This window comes from Orcinus orca, chromosome 1 (genome assembly GCF_937001465.1).
Source record: "Orcinus orca chromosome 1, mOrcOrc1.1, whole genome shotgun sequence".
Classification (NCBI taxonomy): Eukaryota; Metazoa; Chordata; class Mammalia; order Artiodactyla; family Delphinidae; genus Orcinus; species Orcinus orca.
Genome location: NC_064559.1, coordinates 173,122,141 through 173,134,391, shown reverse-complemented (window position 1 = coordinate 173,134,391; position 12,251 = coordinate 173,122,141). Strand labels below are relative to the sequence as shown.

Here is a 12,251-nt window from a genome sequence, read left to right as displayed (position 1 = left end):
ATTCATACTACCTTGTAGAGAAAGACAACCAAGATGGTGAGGATGAGGAAGCCGAAGTCAGGAGTCTTAAATCCACGTCCTTGAAATAACAGTTGAAATAATTGACAATATTCGTGTTGGAGAAGCGAAAACTCTGAAGTCACCAAGGTTGTTGCCCACATGATATATTCCATACGGTCTTAGACTGTACAAATGGAGGGTAAAGCGTTCACCTAATTAATATCTACTTTCTCCTATAATTTGATATAAATTCTCTGCCCTTAACTAGATCAGAGATCCCTTTTATAAGGGTAATAGCATAAGTTTTTTAAAAATAGCAAAATTGCCCTGGGAGTGTGTGCATAAGGATCAGAGAGTGGAGAGTCTGTAAGTCTCTCTCTTGGTCACATACCTCTATTTTTCTCACATTAACATTTAGGAGAACTTCAAACCTCTTCTCATAAAGGATAGAAAATAATTTAAAACAAAATTGAAAGAAAAACTTGGAAGATAGTACAAAGATGCTAAGAGTATTTATTCAGAGGATTGTGTGTGTGTGTGTGTTTAAATCTAAGCTGAGTTTTTAATTTTCTTTCCTTCCTACATGGCTAGGAAGCATAGCTTCTAAGCATGGCTAGAGCTGTCCATGCTTAGAAGGAAAGTTAAGATGATGGTGGGGTGCGAGTGAAGAAAGACATGCCATAAGATTAGGAGAAAAGGGGAGAAGGATGATGGCAAACACATGTGGCAGATAAGACACCAGAGAGGGAATTGAGACAGAATCCCTAGATTATGCTAATAGTAATGATATTAACAATAATATCATACATTAGTGTTGTTTGTACTATGTGCGAAGCCAGGCCAAATGACTTTGATATATTGACTAATTTAACCTAAAATAACTTTATGAAGTAGGCATCATCATCAATATTTTAAAGATGAGGAAACTGCAGTTCAGAGACTTAAAATAACTTTCCCAAGTTCACACAGGTAATAGTATTGCCAAGAAGTCTGACTCTAGCCTGGCACTGGTTCTTGGAAATAAACGGTATACATCTCTTGCAGATTGAGTGTCTTCTGCATCTCTTGCAGAATTAAAATGTACAATGCTTGCGGAATTTCCTGGCAATTCATATTTGTTAAATGAATTGATAAGAGATTTCTGAATTGATAAGCCTCAAGAAGGAAAATCAGTCCAGAAAGGCACAGCAAACAGCAAGCTGCCTAAATAGGGAAGACGGTTGCTAAATGAGATAGTTGTAGAGGAAGCAGTACCTTCAGGGGAAAGTCCATTTTAGGTAAAGAGAAGAAAGTTCAGTAGCAATTATAAAAGAGGTTAGTGGATGTGTGTTACCTGCGTAATTACCAGGAGTTGTGAGCAGTGTGGGTGGAGGCTTCTGTGATCAATGACTCAACTTTAGGTCCTCAAGGTAGAGCAAGCAAAAATAAAATTTTAATTCGCAGATTCATTCTTTTTTTTTTTTTTGGTACGCGGGCCTCTCACTGCTGTGGCCTCTCCCGCTGCGGAGCACAGGCTCCGACCACACAGGCTCACCGACCATGGCTCACGGGCCCAGCCGTTCCACGGCATGTGGGATCTTCCCGGACCGGGGCACGGGGTCTCAATCACTGCACCACCAGGGAAGCCCCCCAGATTCTTAAGGATTCCGGGTCTGTTTCAACAATGACAGTGACCTGCAGCCTATTCTTGGGGCTTTCAGTTATATCCAATGGAAGCCTCATAAATCGCTAAATGCCTAGGCTGTATTTCCCTGTAATGATAAATTCCCTTTCACAAGGCTGCTATGACTAAATATCTCTTTCTTTTTTACTTTATTTTTAGTCTTTTCATTGAGGAACAGTACACTACAGCTGTTGAAACAGAGGGCTAAGTAGTCTAAGTGCCTGGTTGGGGTCCTGGCACCACCATCATTTAACAGTGTGAATAGCTATTCAACTTCTTTGTGTACCAGATTTTATCACAGATAAAATCTAATTCACTGAAAATTAAATATATTAATCTTATAAAATGCATACTGCACATAATAAATATTTAATATATACTAGCTATTATCATAGCATCTTGCTCCTTTCCTCCAGCACTGATGGATACGGCATTTAGTCTGCTAACATGGTTAATAAGCAAGACTCAGGTAGGGACTTTCTTAGAGTAAAATACAAAAGCACTTTCAGTCTGGTCTGGTTTAGGGTATTTTGTCTTTATTTCATAGGAGAAAATTAATAAATAAAATCCTCTGAATTGTTCAGCGCTACTTTGTGGCTTCTGCATTGTGATTTTTGGCTATAGCTACAGCTCCAGCTATAATAAAAAAATTACCTTACCTTGCTGATCATTGACATGTATACATAATTTCCATGGGGACCTCAAAGATAGAGCTGATGACACATTTTAAAATATGTTGGGTTCAGCTATCCTCAAACTTTCACAATTGCCTTTTCAATTTCACCCTTAAAGAGAGTCAGAGAGTCCGCCTGCCGATGCAGGGGACACGGGATCGTGACCCAGCCCGGGAAGATCCCACATGCCGCGGAGCGGCTGGGCCCATGAGCCATGGCCGCTGAGCCTGCGCTTCCGGAGCCTGTGCTCCACAACAGGAGAGACCACAACAGGGAGAGGCCCGCGTACCTCTAAAAAAAAAAAAAAAAAGAGAGAGTCAAAGAGGACAAGGATCAGTTTCAGTTGTCCATACAGACCATAAACTTAAGCGAAATATCTGTGGACGTATGAATTATTTTGAGAAGAGGACTTTTTTACTTTGCATCAGTCTCTAAAATAGTCTATGACCCCAAAAGTTTAAGATATACTGAATTATTATCTCCTCTAAGATTAAAGTACAGGAAGAATTGGCATATTTTATTAAGTGAAATGAGGGCTGGATTTTTGGCAAAAATATAGCTATTACACTGAAAGAAATATGTTCTTTTGCTATGGAGGAGAAGCATCATCAATTTGTATCATTAAGCCCATAAATTTGGAGGCTGGAATCCAAACTCAATGACATGAGATCCAAAAGTTTATTGTTCATGTAATTCAAACAAATATTTGAGGTACAAGAAGCCCAGGCTTTCTGATAAATAACCTGTTACTCTTCTTCAGCTAAATGTTTTGCCAGCTACTAATCACTTGGGAAAGGAGATACTTTCATGAAGTTCTCATCTTTCTGGTCCCACATGCCTCTTTTTTTGTGATGCAAATAGATAATGAGGAAGACACTCACACATATTGAAGTCAAGACTACCGGTATGCCCACTGACCAAGGAGGTATCACATTGCAGGAGCAATCTGAAGGAAAAAAGAGATAAACATCAGTTATTGGTGTGGAGACACTTTGCACTGGGGGAAATGCACCAAGAAAGCAAGAGTTATATTTTAATGCCATCCCTTTGTATTTATTTAGAATAGGACCAAGGGAAAAAAATATGGCTAAGGCTTAGGACTAGAGGATCCCAAGGATCTAAAGGCTTAGGTCTAAAGCTGTGTGTCACTGGGACAGTAAGCAGAGCTCTTTCTAGGATGGGACCAGTTTGGGGCTGAGCCTAAACAGACCCAGAGAAAAGCAACTTATCTTTCTTTTTCTCTATCTAGTCCATCAATCAACGTGTCTCATTTGGAGGATGAGACAAAGTTATGCACTAGTCCTTGTATTGTCTGGGTTCAAAATAGGCTGGAGTAGGATAGGTCTGGAGACGTCTGAACTGCCTAAGAGATCATAAGAGCTCTGAAAGTAAGAATTTCATCAATGGAAGGCTGGTTAGACAGCATTTTGTTTAAAATCTTATTTAGCACACGTCGTGGTGTCCCTTGGCTATATAGTCTTTCCATGAAAATAGTCTATGACGGGGGTGCTTACTACCACAGGTCGTGCCCAGTCCTCTGCTGGGGAGTACTATACACAGACTAACTTAGTGTTTAAAATATGGGATACAAAGACTCATGAGCACCATGGTGGCATAAGATAGCCCTCATTTTTATCTCCCCATCAGCAACAAAAATGTGGCATCCATGCATAAACAGAAGTACCTCTATAGGATTTGTGGGACACAGCACCATACACCAAGGGACCCGGGAGGGGTCTTGCTCACCTGTGTGTCAGGTAATAAGCAGACAGTATTTGGTACCTGCTCTGGAACATACAAGAGACTGTGAACTGTGGCTCCTGTCAGCTGTGCTCCTGGAGAACATGCAGAACATTGACCTACCAAAGAGAGAGTCTTTGTGGAAGTCCAGGTTTTCAGGCAGAAAGAGACCTCAGAAGAATGTAGTCTTGAAAGATAGAGCTATACCAGAAAGGATCTGTGCATTTGAAGCTTTTAAAAGTGAGCACACCCTCAAATCAAACAGCTATTTTATTGTGTCTTAAAATTTTCCCCCAAATCCTCCAAGTCGATTTCCCCCAATACAACATAGTTGAGATGGATGAAAACTTTCTCCCTAGGAAGGGTAGGCCACCTGGTGTAACTCTCCCTGCATGTTCTATTTTCCTGATGCCGTGGACTGTTAAGTGACCTCTGCTCCGCTGTTTCTGCCCTGTATAATTAGCACTTTATTTCCTGCCCCTGACAGGGTCACTGGACCATTTAAGGAGTCAAGTAAGAAATATGTGTAAACTGTGTTACATGTTAAATGCTAAATGTTAAAAAGATCTCCCAGTTTGTTGGGAAAGCTATCACCATACGGGAAAAAAAAGGATTTCAATTTGACTGAGGTACAAGAAAGCCCAGGCCTTCAGATAAACAGCATTGTCAGAAGCTCCGTGGCTAAAGAATATCTAGGACCAAGGAATGATGAAGGGCGTATGTCTAACATTTGTCCCAAGAGTTTAGAACTTCCTGAGGTAGATGGGCTTGGGAATCAAGGGTCAGGCAGCTTTAGCTCTCCCACCCCCACTTTATATCTCCTGCCCTTCAAACCCACTTACCTTGTAATCTGTAATATAAATCGACACTGGGCACCATGATAAATGTCAGCAGCAGAACCAGAATTATGACCAGAATCTGTATCCAAATTGTATTCCATGGAATACAATGTATACATTGTATCAGAATACAATGTTTCCGATAAATACAGTTTATCGGAAATAGATTCATCTAAAGCATTCAAGACCTCATGACAGTGGGATATTAGACCTGAGCCAGTTTGTGGAGGTAGTTATAATTGGGTGAGTGAAAAGTGACAAAGGGTCCAGAGTGGGACTGAGCCCAGTGTGATTAGTTTGAGACTGGAGCAAAGGTGAATGAAGGCTTCTCACCCCAATTCTTCCCATCCATTCTGTCTCATGTTCTCCCTAAGGCAGAGCTGGGTTCTTCCTACTAAGCCTCAGACCAACTCAGTCCTTCAGTCCTTTTGTCTAAGCAACCAATATATGTGCAGTTCTGAATTCTCCAATGTATTCACTGGGTCTGGCATTATTCTTCTTGAATACATTGAGACATACGTTTACATAAGCTTTCCTCCTTTCCTATTCGTGCGAACAAGCACCTGCTTTGGTTTGCTGATTTGCACATACTGGGCATAGACACCTATCATTTTGTTTGGGAATCTGATGTCTTTCTGCCCAGAGAAATAAACACAAAAATGTTCTAAAAGTAGTAAACTGCTAAACCTGTTGGGAACTTATTCCTATTATAATAATCTTGAATTGGGATACCCCTCTCAGCATCTGTCCAACATGAATTTCACAGACATATACAAATACTAATACATGTACATTTACTCAGCAGTTTCCAAGGCACTCATTTTATTTTATTTCAGTCATTCAAGTATTGATTATTTATTGCTTACCTACTATGTGCCTATTATTGCTTACCTACAATATTTGAAGAAACTGGGGTATATAACAACAAAGATCTCTATCTTCATGTTTTAGAAAGGGAGATACACAAGTGACAATAAACATAATAAATAAGTTACATAGCAGGTTAAAAGGTGATACTACGGGCTTCCCTGGTGGCGCAGTGGTTGAGAGTCCGCCTGCCGATGCAGGAGACATGGGTTCGTGCCCCGGTCCGGGAAGATCCCACGTGCCGCGGAGCGGCTGGGCCCGTGAGCCATGGCCGCTGAGCCTACTCGTCCGGAGCCTGTTCTCTGCAACGGGAGAGGCCACAACAGTGAGAGGCCCGCGTACCGCAAAAAAAAAAAAAAAAAAAGGTGATACTACTATATAAAAAAGAAAAATTAAAAGAGGGTAAGGTGATAGAAAATGCCAGGTGGAGGGGGTGGTAAAGGTTGCATTTTTCCAAGTTGGTTTGTCAAAGTGGTCCTTACTTACAAGGTGAGACTTGAGTATAGATTTGAAGGAGATAGGTAATTTATTGGAATTATAGCATTCTGGGAAGAGGGAACAACCGGAGCAAAGACCCCAGGCAGGAGCAGTTCTGTCACGGTTGGGGAACATCAAGGAGTTCTGTGTGACTAGACTAGAGGAGACACAGAGAACATTAGGGGATGAGGTCAGATAGGTAACAGGGGCAGAGATAGTGCAGGACATTGGTGGGGCATTTTACTTTGAATAAAACAGGGAACAATTGCAGGGTCTTAAACAGAGGGAGACATATATCTCATGTTTTAAATGGATCCTTATATCCATGTGTTGAGAATATACCATAGTGGACAAGAGAAGTAGTAGGGAGAACTTTTCAGTTGCTATTGCCAATGTTCAGACCATGGGTGATGGTGTCTCAAACTTGGAGGGCAGCAAAGGTGGTAAGAAGTGGTGAGACTCTGGGTATATTTTAAAGGTAAAGCTAGTATTATCTCTCGACACGTGTGATGTAGACTGTAAGAGAAAGATGGGAGTCAAGGATGACTTCAAGGATTTTTTTCTGAGAAAATAAAAATAAGAAGTGTGACTGGGAAGGCAGTAAATCACACAAGTTGACAGCTGATTAAGAGTTTAGTTTTTGATCTGTGTGATTGAGGATATTTACTAGACTTCCACACTGAGATGTTGAGTTTAGAGATGAGACTAGAGTTTGGGAGAGAGGTCTGGGTAGAAGATATCATTCGAGGAATTCTTATCATATTGGTTTTATGTAAAGCCTTGAGATAGAATTAAGTCACAATAGAGAAAAAAAGACAAAGACTATGCCCTGGGAAACTCATATATCAAGAAGGCGGAGCGAAAAAGATGAAGTAGCAGAAGAGAATAAGAAAGAAGACAAGCAAGATGGTGAACAAAGCCAAGAGAACATAATATCCTGAAAACCAAGTGAAGAAAGTGTATTAATTTTTCTCTTTAGTTTATAAATTTGATGACAATGGCCATCATTTGAAGAACAAACACACAGATCTCACCTGATAGGACAATGCTTGTTCCTTCCTCTTGACCAGTTACAGGTTTCGAAGGTAGCAAGTGACATTCCCATAGGAGCTCCATCTTAGAAGAAGGATCATCTTCAGATTGAACGATTTGTCAGTATGCTGTGAGTGAAATTTTGATGAAGGTAGAATGATCTCTCCTCTGCTGTCTCTCCATTCCATTTGAGGTTGCGGGAACCAACCTCTTGAATTACACTCCACTAAAAGACCTTTGGTATTAGGAGGATGCACAAGAATCTGCGTTTCCAGGCTTGTAGCTGGTTGGAAAGAAAGGGGAAAACAATATTTAGGTGAAGGGATGGGGAAACATAAGAGAGAAAGAAAAGCCCCCTTCTTCTACTTTAAACCTTATGCCCTTAGATACACTGATAGTCAAGCGCTGTGGGGCTCTGATTGCTTCTACAAGCTAATTAAAAGGGAAAAAGGCTAAGCCAGACTGAAGGGGTATGATATCCAAATTAACAACCTGGTCCTAAAAAGTCAGGAGAGGAAATGCCTTTTTGTTTCATTTATTCACTTAGTCAAAAATATTTATTGATTATTTACTAAATCTAGGAGACTGGGCTAGGTCCATGGACGTAATGATGAACAAAAACAATCAAGATCTCAGCCCTCATAGAATTTATAGTGTAACATTTTTTCTTGTATCTTCATCGTTAGTCACATATGAGCTACCATAATTTATTAATAAGCAGTAAATAGCATAAAGGCAAGTTTGCGACTTTAATTGAAACTTTAATTTATGTGCTCTTTGAATAAAACAGGTAACACACTACTATTATCAAAATAAAGCAGTAGATATCAGTTTAGAGAAAATAAACAAGTTTTTGAAAATTTTTAGGACATTGCTGGGGATGTTAAGAATTGCCTAATGCGTGGGCAAAGAAAGAATGAGTAGAGATTTAAAGAGTTCCTCTAGAGCAGCTCTGTCTGATAAAAGTTTCTGCAGTGATGGAAATATTCCATATCTGTGCTGTCCATTCAGTAGCTTTTTGCAATGTGAGACTTTAGCACCTAAGATGTGGTCAGTGATCCCTTATTGGCTTTTTGGCTAAGATCAAGATGTGGTCAGTGAGAGTAAAGAACTAAATTTTCAATTTATTTAATTTTTTACTTTAAATTTTGCCTAATTTTAATTTTATTTAATTTAAATATAAATGTAAGTAGCCACATGTGGCTAGTGGCTATCATATTGAATAGCTTAGCTCTAGGTAATACAGATGAACGTCACAATAACTAATGAAAATGTTAAATGTGAATGGGCCTAGGTCCCTACCCTTGTGCCCTCACATTTGGAAGCCTTTCAGTTTACTTCAAGTCTTCCATCTTGCCACCATTTCTTTGTTATTCAGAAAACCATGACTGAGGTGATATTGGAGGACACAGAAGATTACAGATGAAGGCTTTCTGAACTATATTTAAGAACTACGTAGTCAGCAAATTGAGTCAGGGAGAAATGGGAACAAGAATGATCATTAAGGAGACAGTTGTAAAGATTTAGGTGGTTTATAGAGTCAAGTTTTACTAAAGTGTTGTCAAAAATAATTGAAAAATATAGTACCAAATCCTGAAAGGATTCTGTTGATACTTTAAAGATCTAACAGTGCACATGGACCTGGGAAAACAGACAGTTCTTGCCGATAAAGGTAATATGTGCGCAGACACAATTTGCATTCTTAATCCAACACTCTTCCCCATTTAAAGACTAAATGCATGAATTTGAACTTGCTAAGCAAACCCTGTAATATGCAATGGTCAGGAACACTAAGAATATTCCTAATACTCAGCCTCAGATGGATTGAGAATTGTGGATGCATAGAAGCCTCAGAGGGATCCATCCTTACCTGTGACCTTCACTTCTCTGATGGCCTCATCACAGAAATCACCATCTTTGAAGAAACAGTGGTACCACCCATCAGCAGCAGCATTCACATTAAGGAACCTGAGGGTCACCTTACCCTCTCCAGTGACTTTTTTCAGGAGCTCTGTCCACTCCACATACTTGGAGATGGTTTCTCCATACAAGTCTTTACCATTTCAGTACAGGTGAACAGGTTTTGTGGAGTGGTTCTAGAACCAGCGTATTTCCATGTGTTCTGCACTCTGTGGTGGGGACAGCTGGCTACTGAACTCAGCTTTTCCACCTAATGGAGCCAAGATTGGCCCCTGAATGCCATTCACTGTGAACTGCTCTGTGAAGGAAGACAGTAACCAAAAGGTGAGAGTATGAACCAGGAGTCACTGTGTATTGGATTCATATATGTACATGATGAGTTCCTAGCTTTCTAGGTATCAATGGGTTCTTAACATTCCTTCCAAATACTACCTATAGGACTGCCTTACCTTTTTAGTATCTTTCCAGAGACTCCCAAAATTTCCCTTTTATTTGATTCTCTTTAAATAGGATTAAGATAGAAATTTCAAGAAAATAAAGAAGAGACCAATTAAAAAAGGGATATTCCATCAGGCTCAGTCCTTAATAAAGATCTCTGCACTCACTAAGTGCCTAATCAAATAATGTAGACTGATTGATTTGCACAGGCAAATAAAGTCTTCTCTAAAAAATATGTGTGATCATTACTCTTGCCTTTTCTCTTAACCTCAGGCCAACCACCAACCATTTTTATTTCGACTGAAAAAATCCACACTGACCCTGACATCTGATATATTTCTCTTTTCATCCCTTTAAAACTCAAAAATTTATTTCTGGGTAGAGCTTTTTTATTTTTATTTTTTAAAATTTTATTGGAGTATAGCTGATTTATGATTTTGTATTAGTTTCAGGTGTACAGCAAAGTGAATCAGTTATACATATAATTGTATCCACTCTTTTTTAGATTCTTTTCTCGTATAGGTCATTATAGAGTATTGAGTAGAATTCCCTGTGCTATACAGTAGGTCCTTATTAGTTATCTATTTTATATATAGCAGTGTGTATATGTCAATCCCAATCTCCCAATGTATCCCTAACCCCTCTTTCCCCCAGTAACCATAAGTTTGTTTTCTACATCTGTGACTCTATTTCTGTTTTGTAAATAAGTTCATTTGTACCATTTTTTTAGATTCCATATATAAGCGACATCATAGGATATTTGTCTTTCTGTCTGACTTACTTCACTCAGTATGACAATCTCCAGGTCCATCCAAGTTGCTGATAAAGGCATTATTTCATTATTTTTTATGGCTGAGTAATATTCCATTGTATATATGTACCACATCTTCTTTATCCACTCTTCTGTCGATAGACATTTAGGTTGCTTCCATGTCTTGGCTATTATAAATAGTGCTGCCATGACCTTTGGGTGCATGTAGTTTTTCAAATTATGGTTTTCTCTGGATATAATCCCAGGAGTGGGACTACTGGATCATATGGTAGTTCTATATTTAGTTTTTTAAGGAATCTCCATACTGTTCTCCATAATGGTTTTACCAATTTACCTTCCCACCAACAGTGTAGGAGGGTCCCGTTTTCTCCACACCCTCTCCAGCATTAATTGTTTGTAGATTTTTTGATGACGCCCATTCTGACTTGTGTGAGGTGATACTCCATTATAATTTTGATTTACATTTCTCTAATGATTAGTGACGTTAAGCATTTTTTCATGTGTCTTTTGGCCGTCTGTATGGGTAGGGCTTTTTAAAAAAAAGATGTTTTCTCTGTATCCCTTAAAGGATTATATTTCACTTTAACAGATTATGTAGGATCTCATTGTGGGGAATTCTGCTCCATCTAGACTATGCTGTCTCACACTTTTGGTGGGGGATTGTAATCTATGGACTCAGAGAAAAATAAAAGTTTACTAAGTTATAAATTTATTTCTTCCAAATGAGTTTCTTAGATTTTTTCCCCCAGAGTAGAAAGCCACATACCATACAACTCATTGAAGGAGAAAATATGACTTGGATGTATGGTAAACCTTTATGTGTTAAGGAAAAAAATATATTTCTTTATTCATGTAAACATTTTAAATTTATTTCTTTGTAATTATGCAGTATTACAGATTCATACTGAAATACTTTAAAATACAGAATTATTTAAATGAGGAAAGTAAAAGTGTCCAAAATTTGCATGATAGAGGAATAGTGCTCACATTTGGACACACGTCATCCAATAACAGAGTAGGGAGGAAAGTAAAGACAAGTTCAGATACCGCTAAGATTGCAATAATTGCTAAAACACAAGGAGCACTTACAATGTGCATGGCAATATTCTAAGCATGCAAATTTTAAGTAAATGAAAAATGATATACCATGTTCGTAAATGGGAAGAATCATTTCTTTAAAAGTTTCAAATCTTTCTCCCCCGATAAATTATAATTTCAGGATAGTTCCAATATCCCAATAGTTTTTTTTTCCATAAATTGACAGATTGACACAAATCAATGTCGATGTGCAAAGGCTGAAGAATTGCCAAGACACAACTGAGGGAGAGGGAGAGAAGGAGGATGCATAAGAATAAGGAATATGGAAGCGGAATGAACAAGGGGAAGAAGAAGAGAAAATATAATGGAGGCTGAATATATAAAAAATCTTTAATATAAATTGAAGCTTTTAGGGTCTTCCCTGGTGCCGCAGTGGTTGAGAGTCCGCCTGCTGATGCAGGGGACACGGATTCATGCCCCGGTCTGGGAAGATCCCACATGCCGCAGAGAGGCTGGGCCCGTGAGCCATGGCCGCTGAGCCTGCGCGTCCGGAGCCTGTGCTCTGCAACGGGAGAGGCCACAACAGGGAGAGGCCCGCGTACTGCAAAAAAAAAAAAAAAAATTGAACCTTTTTTTTCTAATTAGGATTGTTAATATAAGGTATTAAATCAATTTTTTTAGCAATGAAGTTTAGCAATTTGAAGATTAGTGTAATGTAGTAATTGTTAAATATTACTTTAAACAAGTTTTTGAATTTGGTTTAATAATATTTTATTTAATAGCTTTAATTT

The 12,251-nt window shown here is 38.9% G+C and overlaps 1 pseudogene; it reads right to left on the bottom strand.

Moving 5' to 3' along the window:
- The window catches only part of LOC101277352 (putative selection and upkeep of intraepithelial T-cells protein 1 homolog), a 30,842-nt pseudogene extending 21,313 nt beyond the window's left edge, over window positions 1-9,529 (bottom strand).
- Between the last annotated feature and the right edge of the window lie 2,722 nt (window positions 9,530-12,251).